Raw genomic sequence first — 16,885 nt, 5'->3', positions numbered from 1 at the left:
TCACCGAGAGGTGATGGGCCTGGGGTTACCACAAAGAGCCAAAAATTGTCTTTGGAAAGAGGCTCTGAGGCCAGGACAGGAAAGTAGGCATGAGATGGGGACAGAGAGGGCCACTGTTCACAGGACCCAGTGGCCTGGACAGATGACATTCTTCTCTGTATGAAATCTTTTTGTGGGTCCTAGAGGTTTTGCATTATTTCCAGTTTTTACAAACACTTGAACACTTGCTGGTTTGGCCTTCCCTTTTTCAGAATGTAACACACCCTTTTGGAGAGCCATCCTGTGCCTGGCATTAGGCGGGGGCTGTTCCCACTGCCCAGCTGGTGATGGGAGCAGTCACTCTTTTTTTTTTTTTTTTTTCCTCCAGTCCTGAGGCTTGAAATCAGGGCCTGGGCACTGCCCTGAGCTTCTTTTGCTCAAGGCTAGAGCTCTATCACTTGAGCCACAGAGTCACTTCTGGCTGTTTCTGTTTCTGTGGTGCTGAGGAATGGAACCCAAGGATTCATGCATGCTAGGCAAGCACTCTACCACTAAGCCACATTTCCAGCCCAAGGGAGCAGTCACTCTTGACAATCTTACCCCAACTTTTATAGCATTGACCCTGGTCGTTCAGGACCCTCCCACCTCTCCCGAAGGTGCGTTTGGGTTGGTTCTTGGGATCACCTAATTGAACATGGAGCCTGGTATGGTGATGGTTGTTTATAGCGGCTTGGCTGGAGTGCCCTGTACATCCCTGACATCACTGTATCTAATCCTCAAGGGCCAAACCAAGAGCCAAATCCTTCACAGAGGGGGAGCTGAGGAGCAGAAAAAGCTGGTGGAATTCTCCAAAGTCATAGGACTTTGAGCAGTAGAGGCCAGTCGTCACCAGACTCCCCACATCCATACTGAGAACCCCTGGAGCCACTCCACTGTGTATAGGAACAAGCCTTTTTCTTCCCCAAGCTGGAGAATCAGAATCCCTCCACTGAAATCATGTTTCTTCCTGTGTAATTCTCAAAGATGGTTCCCAACTGGGTCTATTTGCTCAACACAAGAGAATCCTGTCTGGGACAGATTATCAAAATATTTGCTGTCCTTGCAGGGAGTCTTCTGAGCCGCCTTTGGAGCTCTGCTGGGTACGTGGGGTGCCATTGTTCCTACACTGCTGTTGGCATCCTCCTGCTGAGCAGGGGAGAGGTGAAGATGCTATATTTATCCCACAGAGGGAAGCCCAGCCAGGGCAATAGTGCAGCTGTCCACCCAGGCTCCCTCCAGATAAAAAGACATTTGTGAATTCCCCGCTTTGAAGTATTAGGTGGGATCTAAAATCTCAGCTGAGTTATGCTAGGTACCATACAACTGGAGCTCAGGTGGACCCACCTCTGGGGTGGAGGAAAGATTCCTGGTTCTGAGATCTGCTCACCTGTTTGTCATGCCTCCCCTGTAACAGGGGTTAGGGCATCCCAGAGAGCTGATCTTTGAGGGGTAGACAAGCTTCTAGAAGACCTTCATAGGAGCTGGGAGAGTTTGGACAAGTAACTTAGTTTTTGTTTCTTCATTGTGTGTGTGTGTGTGTGTGTGTGTGTGTGTGTGTGTGTGTGTGTGTATGTGTGTGTGCAAAATGAATCTCTAACAATGACTTGAGAACAATGCTTGGCTATGATCTATCTATAGCTTGGCTCTTATTTATGGTGCATCTTCCTCCTCACATTGAATGAGGTAAACTGTGGGTCTTGGCAGTCTGTCTCTGGGGGACGATGCTGAAGGAAGAAGAGTCTTCCTGGCTGAGTGAGAAGGGGGAGGTTCTTTGTTCAGCACCGTGCCCCTTATAAAGGTCACCTTGAATGCTGTGATTTCACCTGCATAGAAATCCTAGGGACCAGGTCAGGGAGACACGTCATATAATTGTCCACAATGTTTGGGCTCCCTGAGAATGTTCTGGAAGTATGAATGGGAAGGGAAAAGAGAGTAGGAGACTGACGTCATTGCTCAAGCAGAACCATGCCAGGTTCTTCTGTTTCTTTTTACTATTTTGAGTTTCTGTCTCTCTCAGGTGATACGATATGAATTAAAGAAAAAACATTCCAGTCCCTCTATGTCAAAGACAGACTGGTGGGGTGGGGGAGGGGAGATCAGACCCGGTGGCTTACTAGCTGCCAGGGTCTCCCCAGATAGAATGTAGACAGTGAGGCTTGTCTCTCAGGGGTGATTCCACTGCACACAACAGGGGCTTGGGAATGTTAACCTCCTCCTCGGGCCTTCTCTCCACATCCGTATCTGAGAGGCTCATCTGATGGCCTGTCCACTTACTGTATAAATGAAAAGGGCAGAAGGCCAGATTCCATCCCATGGTGTGCTTCTAGAACAAGACTTTCAGGAGTTGGGAATATGGCCTAGAGATAAAATGCTTGCCTCATATACATGAACCCCTGGGTTCGATTCCTCAGCACTATATATGTAGAAAAAGCTGAAAGTAGTGCCGTGGCTCAAGTGACAGAGTGCAAGCCTTGAGCAAAAAGAAGCCAGGGACAGTGCTCAGGCCCTGAGTTCAAGCTCCAGGACTAGCAACAAAACAAAACAGAACAAGACTATCATCTTCTAGAAGTTCTTGGCAGGTTAGAACCTGTGGGCTGTCATTGATGGTGGATATTGCTAAGAGGAAGATTTAAAATAAGAAGAGAATAGAAAAGGGAAAACTCAATGGCCCCTTCTTATTCGGCCGGCAGCCTCAGGGCAGTGGCATAGCCTGCCAAGATCTCAGCTGAGGACAGACCAATACAGGACAGACTGAAAATGCCTTCTCTCTTTACTGGGTGTCCTCTGCACTGTTCAGAAGGGGAACATTGGGATACTTTGCCTTCCCTCTTCTGGACACAGAGGTGTTGGGGCTGGAACAAGCTGGGAGGAGTGGGACAGGACGGAGGGGGGAAGAGACACAATCATGGGCATGGTGGGCAGATCAAAATTCTCAGCTCCCACCCAGTACAGTCCTTACGGATCCCAAAGCCCTTAGAATCTTGCCAGAGCCAAGTTCTTAAATCCTGCTAAGGCAATGTCTTCTGTCCAATTCATGACCATCCCAGAGGGTACCTGTTCACAGATTAGAAGCACCTGACCAGGACACACTGCCTGCTAGTTGAGTACCCCACTAGATTTCTGTGTCCCCCTTGACTGAGTAGCCTTGTACAGTCAACAGCGCACACAATGACAGCCCTGCTTTCTGTTTTCTGTCTGTTTTAATGGTCTGGATTGGCTATGCTGTTTCTTCTGCTGCTGGATCCTCTGAATTCTCTGCCCCCACTTCTACTGTACCTTCTCAGCTTTTATGGTTACATATGGATGCCAGGCTCTGAGCTTTCTCTTGGAAAGGGCTTGCAATCCATTCAAGGTCTAGGTTGCGTTGGAAGGGCCCCACCGAGTGATATTCTCTCACAGACTGGAGAGGCTGCTTGTCCAAGGGTGGAGGCCAGCACAACCTCAAGAGAGAGCAGAGTCCTAGAGGTGCTGCCATTCATCTCGGCCTTTTTTGCCTTTCCTTCCAGGACTTTTGCTTGTAAACCGTGCTGCTCTGACAGGCGGGCCTTCCCTCCCACCCAAACTGATCCCTGGCAGGTGACCTAGCTCCTGGAGTTCAGGGTGGCCTGAAAACATGGCATCTTAGGATTCTATCTCAAATCTTTGAAACAGTCCCTGCCAGCATACTGGGACCACCTGTTGAGATGTGAATAGTTTGAAGCCAAGTTTCTGGAAGTTTTGCCAAAAGCCAGGAGAGGCCACTCCCTCTGAGGAGCTGAGCTGGAGCTGGGATGTTCCCTGGGTGGTCCCCAAGTTTCAGTGGGAGAGGCCCAAGAAGGAGAAGGCTGGGGTCAGACACAGCAGCAAGGACAAGGAGGAGCCAACTCTAGGCACCTTGATAGCAACCAGAGCTGACAGAGACTGGAACACTATAAAACCACCCACAATCTCTCTCTTCCAGTTACCAGCTGAATTTGTCAGTAGAGTCTGATGAGTATAGGAGGCTACAGAATGTGTGTGTGTGTGTGTGTGTGTGTGTGTGTGTGTGTGTGTGTGTGTGTGTGTGTGTGTGTGCTGGTCCTGGGGCTTGAACTCAGGGCCTGAACTCTGTCCTTGAGCTTTTTTGCTCAAAGTTAGTGCTTTACCACTTGAGCCACAGCTCTACTTGTAGCTTTTTGGTGATTAAATGGAGATAAGAGTCTCACAGACTTTCCTGCCTGGTCTTCTGGCTTTGAATCACAATCCTCAGGTCTCAGCTTCCTGAGTAGCTGGGATTACAGGCATGAGCCAACTGACACCCAGCTTACAGAACACTTTTGAGGAGCACAAACTCAGCTGGAAAGAGCTGGAAAGGGAGTTGTGGGGATCATGATGTCTGAGCTAAAGAGGGAGGTAATGAACTGTGGGGGTCAATGATATAGAGGTATGGCAATGAGTGACAAGTTTAGGGGAGCCATCCTGAGAAGTTTGCCCTTGAACTTCTGAGCAGTGGAAATTCTCTAATATATATGTTAGAGAGATGGAATTGGGCTCACATCTTAGAAACATCAGTCAGGCGACTGAGTGTAAGATAAGCTAGACAAGGGCACGATGGGAGGGAGGAGAGTGGCTAGATCATAGAGGAGCCAAGTGAGAGAGGGTAGGGCACCTGGTTTGGGGGATAATGGGCAAGGGAAGGAGGGCATTAATTCCAGCCCTAATTAGGCATGATGTCCCTAGACCCTGGTGAATGGTGAGGGGTGCTATTAGACAGAGACCACAATCCAAGATGGTTCCTGGGGTTCTAGTTTGGGAAATCAGCTAGATGAAGGCACCATCCTGACAAATGGGAATAGAGGAGGAGGAAGAGAAAGAACTGGCTTTGGTGATGAGGCTTGGGATGTGCCAATTCTGGACTGTCTATTTCATAACCAACATTTCACACACCACTTGAATATAAAAAGTAAAGCTCAGAAAGCCAGTTGCATTGACACTGCAGACGTATCTATGGTAGGCTGAGATTGGGACCTGGTGAGTTGGGTGGGCTGAGTTCAGGATCACATATACCCTCAAGGTGGTTGGAGACAAAAGACCCACAGGAAAGTGAACTGGAAACTGATGGAGAGGGAAGAGAAGAACAGGGAGAAAATGGTTTCTGAGCAGTCATGAGAACAGGGAGTTCATGAAAGAGGAAGTGGCCAATGATAGCCAAGTGGCACAGGACTGAGTCCCATCCACACAAGTCATCAGCCTTCAGGAGGGCCTGCCACCGGGGCAAGTACTGGGAGCCACAGCGCCGCTGATGGAAGGAGGAAGAGAGGTTGAAGAAAGATGACAGATAGACGAATGTATAAAATCCAACAAGTGTAGAGTGAAGGAAACCTGAGCAGCCAGTTGAGAGGGAGAAGTTGTACATACAGCAAAGAGAGAGGGTGATGGATAGGGTGAAGGAGGGGATGGGGGCGTTGATGCTGAACTCTGAGACGGAGTGGATAAGAGGTGAGGGTACCATGTTGCTGGGTCTATTGTGGAAGGAGAGAGAGTAAGTTGAGGGTTGTTGGCCTTGTGGCCTTATGACCAAGTTTGCAGATCAAGGACTTGTGTTGGGATATGCTTTCAGGATTGTATGATGTCTCCAAAGATTTTGGGTATTAGGTCTTTGGGTATAGAAAGGAAAAGATGGAATGAAGGAACAGAAGGCTTTGAGTAAGCCACCGCAGAAGGATGTGGGTTCAAATGCACCAATGGAATATCTCATATAATCAACCATAGATTCCAAATGGGTAGGGAGGGGAAACAGACACTCAGGAGCGGTGGAATGGATGAGGAAGATGCACACACACGAAGGACTAAGCCCGGGTCCAGGGCCTAAGAGTAAGAGCATGGAAGTGTGGGAGGAGTATAGGCTGGAAGAGGCTCTTGAGGAGGGACAGAGCCCAGCCATGATGAGGCTGGGCGCAAGCCAGGTGAAGGAGCAGGGAAATGGAGGCCTATGCAGCTCACTCACTGCCACTGGGAAGTGGATTTCCTTCGAGGATGAAGCTTTGGAGTTATTCTCACATGACAAGAGTGAATGATTTTGAGGACTGTAGCCATCTCCTAGGTGGATCAGAAACAGGGTCTGTTTGGTGGGTGACAACCGAAGGAGTATAGTCTAATGTTCCCCAAATATAGCATCTTGTCAAACACAAGGTCTTGTCAGAGACTCCTAGGAGACGAGCCTCGGGAAACGTTCAAGTTTCCCATGTGCTTTTTTTGTCTTTTTTTTTTTTTTTTTCAAATTTTGCATAACCAGGCAAGCTTGAGAATACTGCGGACAGGAAGATTCATGCATTCAAGTCCAGGGGAAGGAATATGCAAAATGGATGAGAAGGGGAGGGGAAGGGAGGAGGGAGAAGGAAGAGGAAGGAGAGTCATGGGTAGAGGATTAGAGGGCTCCCTTTGCGATGGGGGCAGGATGATAGGGTGGAGAGCTCTCTGCGTCAGGATTGCCCTTGATCTTTGTTGTCTGGACACCATGGTGACTCCATGGGTCCCTGGAGAGCCCTGCTGTGAAAGAACTGTAACAGGCTTCGTTTCATGGTGTCCTGATGAAAAAGGCTGAGTACTGCGCCTTTAAACTTCATGGGCTTTGGGCTTGGGTCTCAAATTCATCTTCTTCTGAGTTGTCAACTGTGCAGACCTGTGTGGCTGACCCTGGTCAGCTCCAGAGTGGCTCTTCTTTTGGCCACCCTCCCAGTCTTTCTGTGTCCTGGCTGTCTGGCTTTCATCCTGGTGGGTCTTGGGAACAAATGGTCAGGATGTGTGGCCTCAGTTTCCCCCTTTGTCCCTTAGTGATTCATAAAGGTGTGTCAGGACTCTGGACCTGGTTAAGCTGACAGTGGTGTGTATAATGTGACTTCAATGCATGAAGGAAGCCCTTGCTCCTGCCCTCTCCATGTACATCCCTTACCTGAAATCTCACAAGGAGCCAGGTGACACTGAAAAGAGCAAGGCCTGGGAAAGAGCAAGACCCGGACTTTCCAGTCTGGTGCTCTAATCCTCTCAAACACTGTAGACGGCCTTGGGCAGCTTCCCCAGGCCTCCATTTCTTCATCCACAATGTAGAGATAACGATAACCCACTTCAAAGAGCCGACAGAGTGCATGGAATGATGGCACACAGAGCCTGAACACGGGCAGAGCCTGAGCATTGGCAGAGTCACTGGGTCTGGACAGGCACACTCTGTCCAGAGCAGATGGGAGGGACAGAAAGAGGGGGGGGGGCAGAGGGGTAAAGAGCTCTGAGCTGCTCAGCAGGCTGTATTTATTGATAAAGTCATCTTACCTGTCCTGTATTTTAGCTTTTTTGGGGGGAGGGGGGGTGTGGGGCTTATACCCAAGGCCTGGGCGCTGTCCCTGAGCTCTTTTGCACAAGGCTAGTGGTTCATTGGAGATAAGAGTCTCAGGGACTTTCCTGCCCAAGCTGGTACCAACCGTGATCCTCAGATCTCAGCCTTCTGAGTAGCTAGGATGATGGGCCTGAGCCACCAGCACCAGCACCAGCATGTGACTCTGTATTTTAACTTTGTTACCAAGGTAATAAGAGGATTTTTTTTTTTTTTTTTTTTTGCCAGTCCTGGGGCTTGGACTCAGGGCCTGGGCACTGTCCCTGGCTTCTTTTTGCTCAAGGGTAGCACTCTGCCACTTGAGCCACAGCACCACTTCTGGCCATTTTCTATATATATGTGGTGCTGGGGAATCAAACCCAGGCTTCATGTATGCGAGGCAAGCACTCTTGCCACTAGGCCATATTCCCAGCCCAGATTTTTTTTTTTTAATGAAGTTTTTTCAAGGCTAAAATCCACCTGAGCTGGGTTTCCTAGCACCTTGCATTGAGGGAAAAAAACTTCTAAGGGTTCATTAACCATAAACTTCGAATTAAGAAACAGAAACCAGAAATTGAATCAGCCAGCACAGGGTCCCCAGGAGAGGTGGCAGTGACTCACTGCCGAGCAGGCGCCGTGAGTCACAGCTTCCTTCCAGGCGCACATTCGTCATGGCTGTAGGAAGAGTCGCTCTCACTCCCTCCATGGTCTTGAACCTGAGATCGCAGGGGTCATGTGGGAATCACAAAGGGGATCCTCCTTCTTGGAAATGCTGACCAATAAGCCATCTGCCTCCTGCACCCACACAAAAGGACGGGCACAGGACAGGCACAGCCATTTCGGCTCCCAACTTTGGGGAGTTCACTTCTCCCAAGTCCGCTGCAGGAAAAAGAATTCCCTCCCCCAGCCATTGTTGGTCCCCCAGCTTCAAGGCCTGCCCCCAGCTCGGGCCTTGTGCTTACTATGTAAGCACTGCACTGCTATCCCTCCTTTTTTCCAGTCCTCATACTGGGGCTTGAACTCATGGATTAGTCCTATCCTTTAGCTTTTGTTGCTCAATGATGGCGCTCTGCCACTTGAGCCACAGCTCCACTTCCAGCTCTTCTTTTTTTGATGGTCCTGGCACTTGAACTCAGGGTCTGAGGGAGGTCCCTGAGCTTCTTTTTGCTCAAGGCTAGCACTCTACCACTTGAGCCACAGCACCACTTGCAGTTTTCTGGTGGTTAATTGGAGATAAGAGTCTCACAGACTTTCCTGTCTGGGCTGGCTTTGAACCATGATCCTCATATCTCAGCCTCCTGAGTAGCTAGGATTGCAAGTGTAAGCAACTAGCACCTGGCCACACTTCCAGCTTTTTGCTGATTCATTAGGGATAAGAATCTCACAGGTTTGTCTGCAGAGACTGGCTTCGAACTGTGATCCTCAGATCCCAGCCTCCTGAATAGCTAGGATTACAGGTGTGAGCCACTAGCACCTATCCATGAGCACCCAGCCATGTTCCACTCTCTTTAGGACTCACTTTGCCATGCCACATCATACTCAAGCAGTTCCATCCAAACTCTCCTACACCCTCGGGAGCCTGAGGTTGGGGGGGGGGGGAGGTGGTGAGCTTGTGTGGTCTAGGGGCCTCCACACCCCAGCTCTGTGAACTCAGCTAGCCTCTCTGCCTCTCTGTCTTCACTTTGTCAGCTCTAAAATGGGTTGACAAACTTCCCCTTCCATCAAAAGATGAGCTGCAATGATGGGTGGCAGGCTTTGGTCCCAGCGTACTAGCTGTTAATATTCCAATTCTAACAGTTTCCTCCCAGAGAACTTTCCAGGCTCTGCATCTCAGTGTAGAAAGCCAGACTGTCCTAAGGGTATGACTCCAAGCTGGACTGTACAACTCTGGAAATCTTGGTACTATTCAGTGATTGTCACCCAAGGGGAGAGCCCCACCAAGTAAGTTGGTGGGAGTAGGGAGGATAGCATGTCTGTGAAGAAGAAATCTGAGAGGAAATGACCACATCAATGTTTCTAATAGAATGTTCTAATGTGCTCTCACGCTCCAGGACAGGCTGCGTGGAAAGCACATCATGACTTGGGAGGTGGTGTCTCAAGTTGGAAATCTATTTTTTCAAATGAACCAGCAGACACAACTGTCTCCCTCATAACAGCATTTTCACTCATTTGCAGTCCAATGAGCTTCTAAGCATTCATTTTAACTTTTGATTGCAACCTTTTTTTTTTCAAGTGTGCAATAAAATAGTCTAGGCAAGGTGCTGGTGGCTCATGCCTGTAATCCTAGATATTCAGCAGGCTGAGATCTGAGGATTGAGGTTCAAAACCAGTCCAGGCAGGAAAATAAATCTGTGGGACTCTTTTTTTTTTTTTTTTTTGGCCAGTCCTGGGCCTTGGACTCAGGGCCTGAGCACTGTCCCTGGCTTCTTCCCGCTCAAGGCTAGCACTCTGCCACTTGAGCCACAGCGCCGCTTCTGGCCGTTTTCTGTATATGTGGTGCTGGGGAATCGAACCTAGGGCCTCGGGTATACCGAGGCAGGCACTCTTGCCACTAGGCTATATCCCCAGCCCCTGTGGGACTCTTATCTCCAGTTAACTATCAAAAAACTAGAAATGGAACTGTGGCTCAAGTGGTAGAGTGCCAGTCTTGAGCAAAAAATGTTCAAGGACAGTGCTCAGGCCCTGAGTTCAAGCCCTAGGATCAGTACACACACACACACACACACACACACACACACACACACACACACACTTACAGCCAGAATGATTTTTTTAAAAAACGAATCTAAATATTCTTCATGTTATTGTCATACCTGGACTATCCTTCAAGAAAACTGTGAAATGGACAAAGTGCTAATTGGGTATTTCCCATTTTCTAGGTCATGTCCACCAACCCCCTATTTATTTAACTCCTGAAGCACCCGAAGCCAGAAAGCTGTCAATCAAGAAACCAGCCAGTAAAATGAGTACCTGTTGATGGGCTAATAATCTCCATAGAGAAAGTAGCCTATCAAGTGCTCACTAAATGGTACTGGCCATGTATGCCCGTGTTACAGGTAGGAAGCTGGCCAACAAGTAAGATATCTAATAGAAATGACACACATGATCAGCAAAATCTGGGTATCAAATGCAGGTGAGTCTGAAAGCAATGCTATTTCTTTATCACCTTTATGGGTTTTGATGTTTTTGTTTTTATGAGATAGGCTCTTACTATGTAGCTCAGGTAGGCTTCAGTCTAGCAAGCCTCCCAAGTGCTAGGATTACAGGCATGCGTCAGCATGTCTGGTTTATGTAATCTTTTCCAGGCACTATTACTTAGTGATTAAGAGCACAAAGTCTGAGCCAGATAGCCTGAGTCCAAAGCTCAGTTCCTTTTTCTACTGCTGACCCCCTAGGCAGAGACTGAGTCCTCTCTTTTAGAAAAAGGGACTGGGAGTGGTGCTTCTTTGAAGGGCATTGTCAAAGTCAAATGAGTGAAGCTGGGAATATGGCCTAGTGGTAAAGTGCTCGCCTCGTATATATGAAGCCCTGGGCTCGATTCCTCAGCACCACATATATAGAAAAAAGTCGGAAGTGGCACTGTGGCTGAAGTGGTAGAGTGCTAGCCTTGAGCAAAAAGAAGCCAGGGACAACAGTGCTCAGGCCTTGTGTTCAAGCCCCAGGACTGGCAAAAAAACAAAACAAACAAAAAGCCAAATGAGTGAAGAAAAATGAGGCTCTCAGGACAGAATCTGGTACATAAAAAGAACCATATAAATTGCTTTAAAATTAAGTGCCAGTATCTCATATCTGTAACTATGGCTACTCAGGAGGTTGAGATCTGAGGATTGTTGTTCAAAACCAACCTGGGAAGATAAATCCAAGAAATGTTATCTCTAATTAAGCATGGGAGGAACAAGCCAGAAGTAGAGGCATTGCTCAAGTGGTAGAGCACTAGCTTTGAGCAAAAATCCTGATGGGAGTGCAAGGCCCTGAGTTCAAGCCCCAGTACCTGCACAAAAATAAATAAATAACTTGTTCTAAATTATGAAAGCAATTGGTGCCCACTGGGAAAAATTGGCTCAGAACAGCATGAAGGAAATGCTCTTGTCAAACTATCTGAGGGGGGGCTGGAATCTGGCCTAGTGGTAGAGTGCTCACTCGTATACATGAAGCCCTGGGTTCAATTCCCCAGCACCACATATATAGATAAAAGCCAGAAGTGGCGCTGTGGCTCAGTGGTAGAGTGCTAGCCTTGAGCAAAAAGAAGCCAGGGACAGTGCTCAGGCCCTGAGTCCAAGCCCCAGGACTGGCAACAAAAACAAAACAAAAAAAACAAACTATCTGAGGGGACTGGGAATATGGCCTAGTGGTAGAGTGCTTGCTTTGCATATATGAAGAAGTCCTGGGTTTATTCCTCAGCACCACATATATAGAAAAAGCCAGAAGTGGTGCTGTGGCTTAAGAGGTAGAGTGCTAGCCTTGAGCAAAAAGAAGCCAGGGACAGTGTTCAAGTCCTGAGTTCAAGCCCCAGGAGTGGCAAAAAAAAACCTATCTGAGGGAGGGAAAGTGTGCCAGATGTTTTATACATAATCACACATAACTGTACCCAAATATATAGGATAAAAAATTGAACAAATGAGACCAAATCTCATTATGTTGCCCAGACTGGCTTCAAATTTCTGGGTTCAAGCCTCTTGCCTCAGCCTCCCAAGAAGCTGGTACTACAGGCATGTGCAGTTATCTTTGACCCAAAAGGGCAACTTGTTTTCATTTGCTATTTCACAGCATCTTTCTGTGTCAGCACCCATGGTACAGCGGTATCGTGGTGTGAACAACAAGCTGGATTGTAATCCTTCCCTCTGCCGACAAACTTCCATGAAGGTTGCAGTCAGCGAACACCCAAAGACCAACATTGCTCTTGAAGATTGGGTAAGTAGAGCTGAGCAAGTCAGGGTTTTCTGTTCCTCTGACTCCTTCTAGATAGGAGAACTGGTAGTCTGCATTTCCCCCAGCCACCCACCTTCCTTCTTCTTCACTTCCTCACCATCAGCACCACCACCACCACTGCTGGGACAGCTGGAGCTTCTGGACTGAGCCCTTTCCTGTCAGAACTCAAGGTGGCAGAGGAGTGGCCACTAGGGTTTACATACATTTTCTTCTCCCTGCATTTTTATTTTTTTGGCCAGTCCTGGAACCTGGGCTCAGGGCCTGAGCACTGTCCCTGGCTTCTTTTTGCTCAAGGCTAACACTCTGCCACTTGAGCCACAGTGCCACTTCTGGCCATTTTCTGTATATGTGGTGCTGGGGAATTGAACCCAGGGCCTCATGTATATGAGGCAAGCACTCTTGCCACTAGGCCATATCCCCAGCTCCTCCCTGCATTTTTATAGTAAAGCTCGTATATGCATATGTATGTAGATACACACATCCCTATCTTGTGTTTTCTTTCTTTCTTCTTCTTTTTATTTTATTTTTTTGCTGGTTGTGGGGCTTGAACTCAAGGCCCAGGCACCAACCCTGAGCTCTTTTGTTCAAGGCTAGTGCTCTACCACTTTGAGCCACAGCACCACTTCCAGTTTTCTGGTGGTTAAGTGGAGATAAGAGTCTCATTGACTTTCCTGCCCAGGCTGGCTTTGAACCAGGGTCCTCAGATATGAGTCTCCAGAATAGCTAGGATTCCAGGCATGAGTCACCAGTGCCCAGCCCCCCAGTACCTCAGTTCCTCCTTTCCCTGCACCCCCACAGTACAGAGATCTCTGTTGTCATTTCCTTCCTCCCGTCACATCTCATCAGTGCTGTTTCTAGATGGGAGGCCCGGTACCGTTTTCATCATCCTTTTCATCCTAAGGTCAGTGATGCCTTCCATAGGAAAAATGTGCAGTGGATATTTTAAAAGTAACATTTACAATTTTAAATAAAAAGTGTTAATACTTACTAAAGTAAAAACAAAAAGTTATGTAAAGGAAGAAATTTAAAATCACTTGGAATTCTACAATTATCCAGAGATATTTTTGTGTTATGCTTGCCTTTGTGGAGCTAAAGTAGAAGCAAATGAGTAAGAAGCTAATTTTTTTTTTTAAATCAAGAAAGTAAATGGGAGTGGAACATCGTAGTACACACCTGTAATCCCAGCATTCAGGAGTTGGAGGTAGGATGAACAAGAGTTTGAGCCCATCCTGAGCTAAATGGTGAGACCTTGTCTTTAAAAAATGGGAGAGGAGAGGAGAAAGACAGAGAGTGAGAGGAGAGGGGGGAAGGAGAGGGAGGATGAGGAACAGGTACAAGTTCATAATGAGGACGTGGCTGGTTCAATGTAGGCCCTCAGACTGAGGTGGTCCTTGTGTAGAAGATGAGTCTGTGTGGTCACCTGTCTCTCTCCATCTCTTCCTAGGCATTTGGTGACAATTCAGTGAGAATCACTAAGCCTCGGCCCTCATGCAGTGAACTCTGTACTCAGTGTGGTGGAGCACAGACCTCTGTCCTGAAACTTGACCTCCCTGCTGCCTCATAGACTAGATTCCCATGATACCAAGTCCAAGGCTAGCTCTTCATGAGGCAAGAACCCTGAAGGCAGTACTCCTGAAAACACGGCAGGACTCGCCCATCTATGGCATTGTGACAGGTTAACTAACCTCAGGGAAGTCTCTCTGTAGCTGTCCAAGTCCAGATTGTCTGTGTGTCCTTCCTGGTGCTCATGTAAGCCTCTCTCACTCTGTTGTTGTTACTCTCAGAGCTTGGTGGGTCTACTGTCTAGGGGTCACTTAGAATCATCTGTAAAGTACATTCTGCCACTGTCCACCCCAGCTGCTGGTCAACACATGCTATTACAAGACAGGACTTAACAAATACCTTTCCAGAACCAACAGTGACTTGAGGCTGAGTGTTCTCTGACCAAGCCTCTTGCATGACCCTGAAGTTTTTGGTGAGTGGTCCTTTCATATAGCTAAAGCAGCTCAGGGGATTGCAGGTTAAAATTTTAAGTGGAAGCTCAGGAACTGTAACCCTAGCTACTCTGGAAGCTGAGATCTGAGGATCAAAGCCACCCTAGGCAAAAAAGTCTTTGAGACTCTTATTTGTAATTAACCACCAAAAAACCAGAAGTGGATTGTGGCTCAAGTGGTAGAATGCCATCATTGAGCAAAAAAGCTAAAAGACAGCAGCCAGGCCCTGAGTTCAAGCCCCAGTACTGACAGACACATGCACGTGTGCACACACACACACACACACACACACACAATGAAGAGTGGCAGGCTGGAAATATGGCCTAGTGGCAAGAGTGCTTGCCTTGTATACATGAAGCCCTGGGTTTGATTCCTCAGCACCACATATATAGAAACGGCCAGAAGTAGCATTGTGGCTCAAGTGGTAGAGTGCTATCCTTGAGCAAAAAGAACCCAGGGACAGTGCTCAGACCCTGAGTTCTAGCCCCAGGACTGGCAAAATAAAACAAAACAATGAAGACTGGCTAAATAGACTTAAAAAATGGAGTCCTAAAATTATCACCTCACTGCCAACATCTATAGCACTAGGTTTATTTGATCTAGAGAGTGTAAAGACAAAAGGTCACAGGGCAACAGTGGCTCATGCCTATAATCCTAGCTACAAGTACTGAGTAATGATTTTAATACCAAGCCCCTTGTTGGGAATAAACAAACAGATCTTTGAGTCTGTAAGCAGTATTCACCAGCAGCAAGAGGAACAGGTATAATTACCCAGAGTGACAAATTCCAGGAAGAAAAGGCTCCTGTGGGTGCATAGAGCTAGGGATCTGTGCTGTGTGGGGAGGGAGGAGAGGCTTTCTGGCGAATGAGACATCAGAACTGGATTAGTTATTTAATCTGTTTTTGCATCCATAAGTAGGGCAGATACTTCCCTTTTTGACTCACAGAGATGTGTTAGAAGGCTGATCATGTGTAAGAATGAACTTAGAAAATACTCATGTTTCTAATCCCCAGTGTGTCACTGGGTGGACAGAGGCAGATGTACTGGTGTCTTCATCCGCCATCAAGGCAAGCAATGTGCATTTAGACTGAAGGATGTCTATCATTTCCCATCATGCCCCTGCCATGCAGCTGGGGTCAGACAGGTCTGGGGTTAGCCTTGTTTTGCCACTTATCCCCTGTTGTGAGTTAGAGGAAGTTCTTTTAAAACTCCCCTTTCTCTATGGAATGGCGCTATCATAGTACCAGCTTAGGGCTCAAAGTTTGCACAGCACTTAGCATGCTCCCCAAAGCCATCATAAGCCGATTGTGACTATAATTGCTATTGGTGCTAATTACTAATTCTAGCCAGTCGCTTCTTGGCTATCCCCTTGGTCTTGCCCCTCCATTCCCACTGCCATGGAGCTGGAAGAAGCTCCCTGTCATGTGATAATACAGCCAAGGACAGAGTCAGGGCCACACCTTGTCTCCCATTTCCCTAATTCATTCTGCTTGCCAGCAGAGTGAACTTCCTAAAACAACAACACTTCACACACCACCAAGATTTTTCAGCTTGTAGCACAAAAAGCTAAGCTTTCTCATACGGAAAGAGACTCTTGAAAATTAATAACCAAAACAAATGGATAGAAACATTGAAATGTGAACTTAAAAAAAAAAGGACAAAGGCTACTAAACATGAAAAGGTAAGCAGCCTCACTTACTAGAAGCGAATCAAAATTAAAGTAACCTAAAATTCATATTTCACTTCTCCTGTTGACAAAAATTCAAAAGTTTAAAAATGTCTTTTGGGCTGGGGATGTGGCCTAGTGGCAAGAGCGCTTGCCTCGTATACATGAAGCCCTAGGTTCGATTCCCCAGCACCACATATACAGAAAATGGCCAGAAGTGGCGCTGCGGCTCAAGTGGCAGAGTGCTAGCCTTGAGCAAAAAGAAGCCAGAGACAGTACTCAGGCCCTGAGTCCAAGGCCCAGGACTGGCAAAAAAAAAAAAAAAATGTCTTTTGATCAGGCTGCAGGAAAATAGATGCTTTCTTACATTGCTGTTGTGTGTAAATTGGCACAAACCCTAAGCGACATTTTAGTTCTAGAAATTGTGTGTATGTCTGCATGCGAGCATGTGTGTTTGGGTTTGAACTCAAGGCCTGAGTAATGTTTCTTTGCTTTTTTCATAGCTAGCACTCTACACTTGAGCCAGAGCTCCTCTTCTGGCTTTTTGTGGTTAATCGGAGATAAAAGCCCTGGTGGGGCTGGCTTCAAACCATGATCCTCACATCTCAGCCTCCTCAGTAGCGAGAGGATTACAGGCATAAGCCACTATTGGCCCAGCCATTTTATTTGTTCTTAATTGAATGTTTATTGAGGATGTGCACAGTGCTGTTGTAGGAGATTCAAAAGATTCAAAAGAGGTGACATTGTCCGGAAAGAAATGTACTCATTACCTGACTTATAAAATGCTAACCCTTATATACATCACTTTTAATAACAATAAAATATTTAATAAAAAAAGAAATACTACAGGTGTTTAGAGGCTAATTGGAAAAAGATACCTAGGAAAGCAAAGTTAACAATAGATTTTATTTCCCAAACTCTTACAGGATTGGGAATAGGAGATCAGAAATGAC

This window comes from Perognathus longimembris, chromosome 7 (assembly GCF_023159225.1).
Source record: "Perognathus longimembris pacificus isolate PPM17 chromosome 7, ASM2315922v1, whole genome shotgun sequence".
In the NCBI taxonomy this organism is placed as follows: domain Eukaryota; kingdom Metazoa; phylum Chordata; class Mammalia; order Rodentia; family Heteromyidae; genus Perognathus; species Perognathus longimembris.
This window is presented reverse-complemented; position numbering follows the sequence as displayed.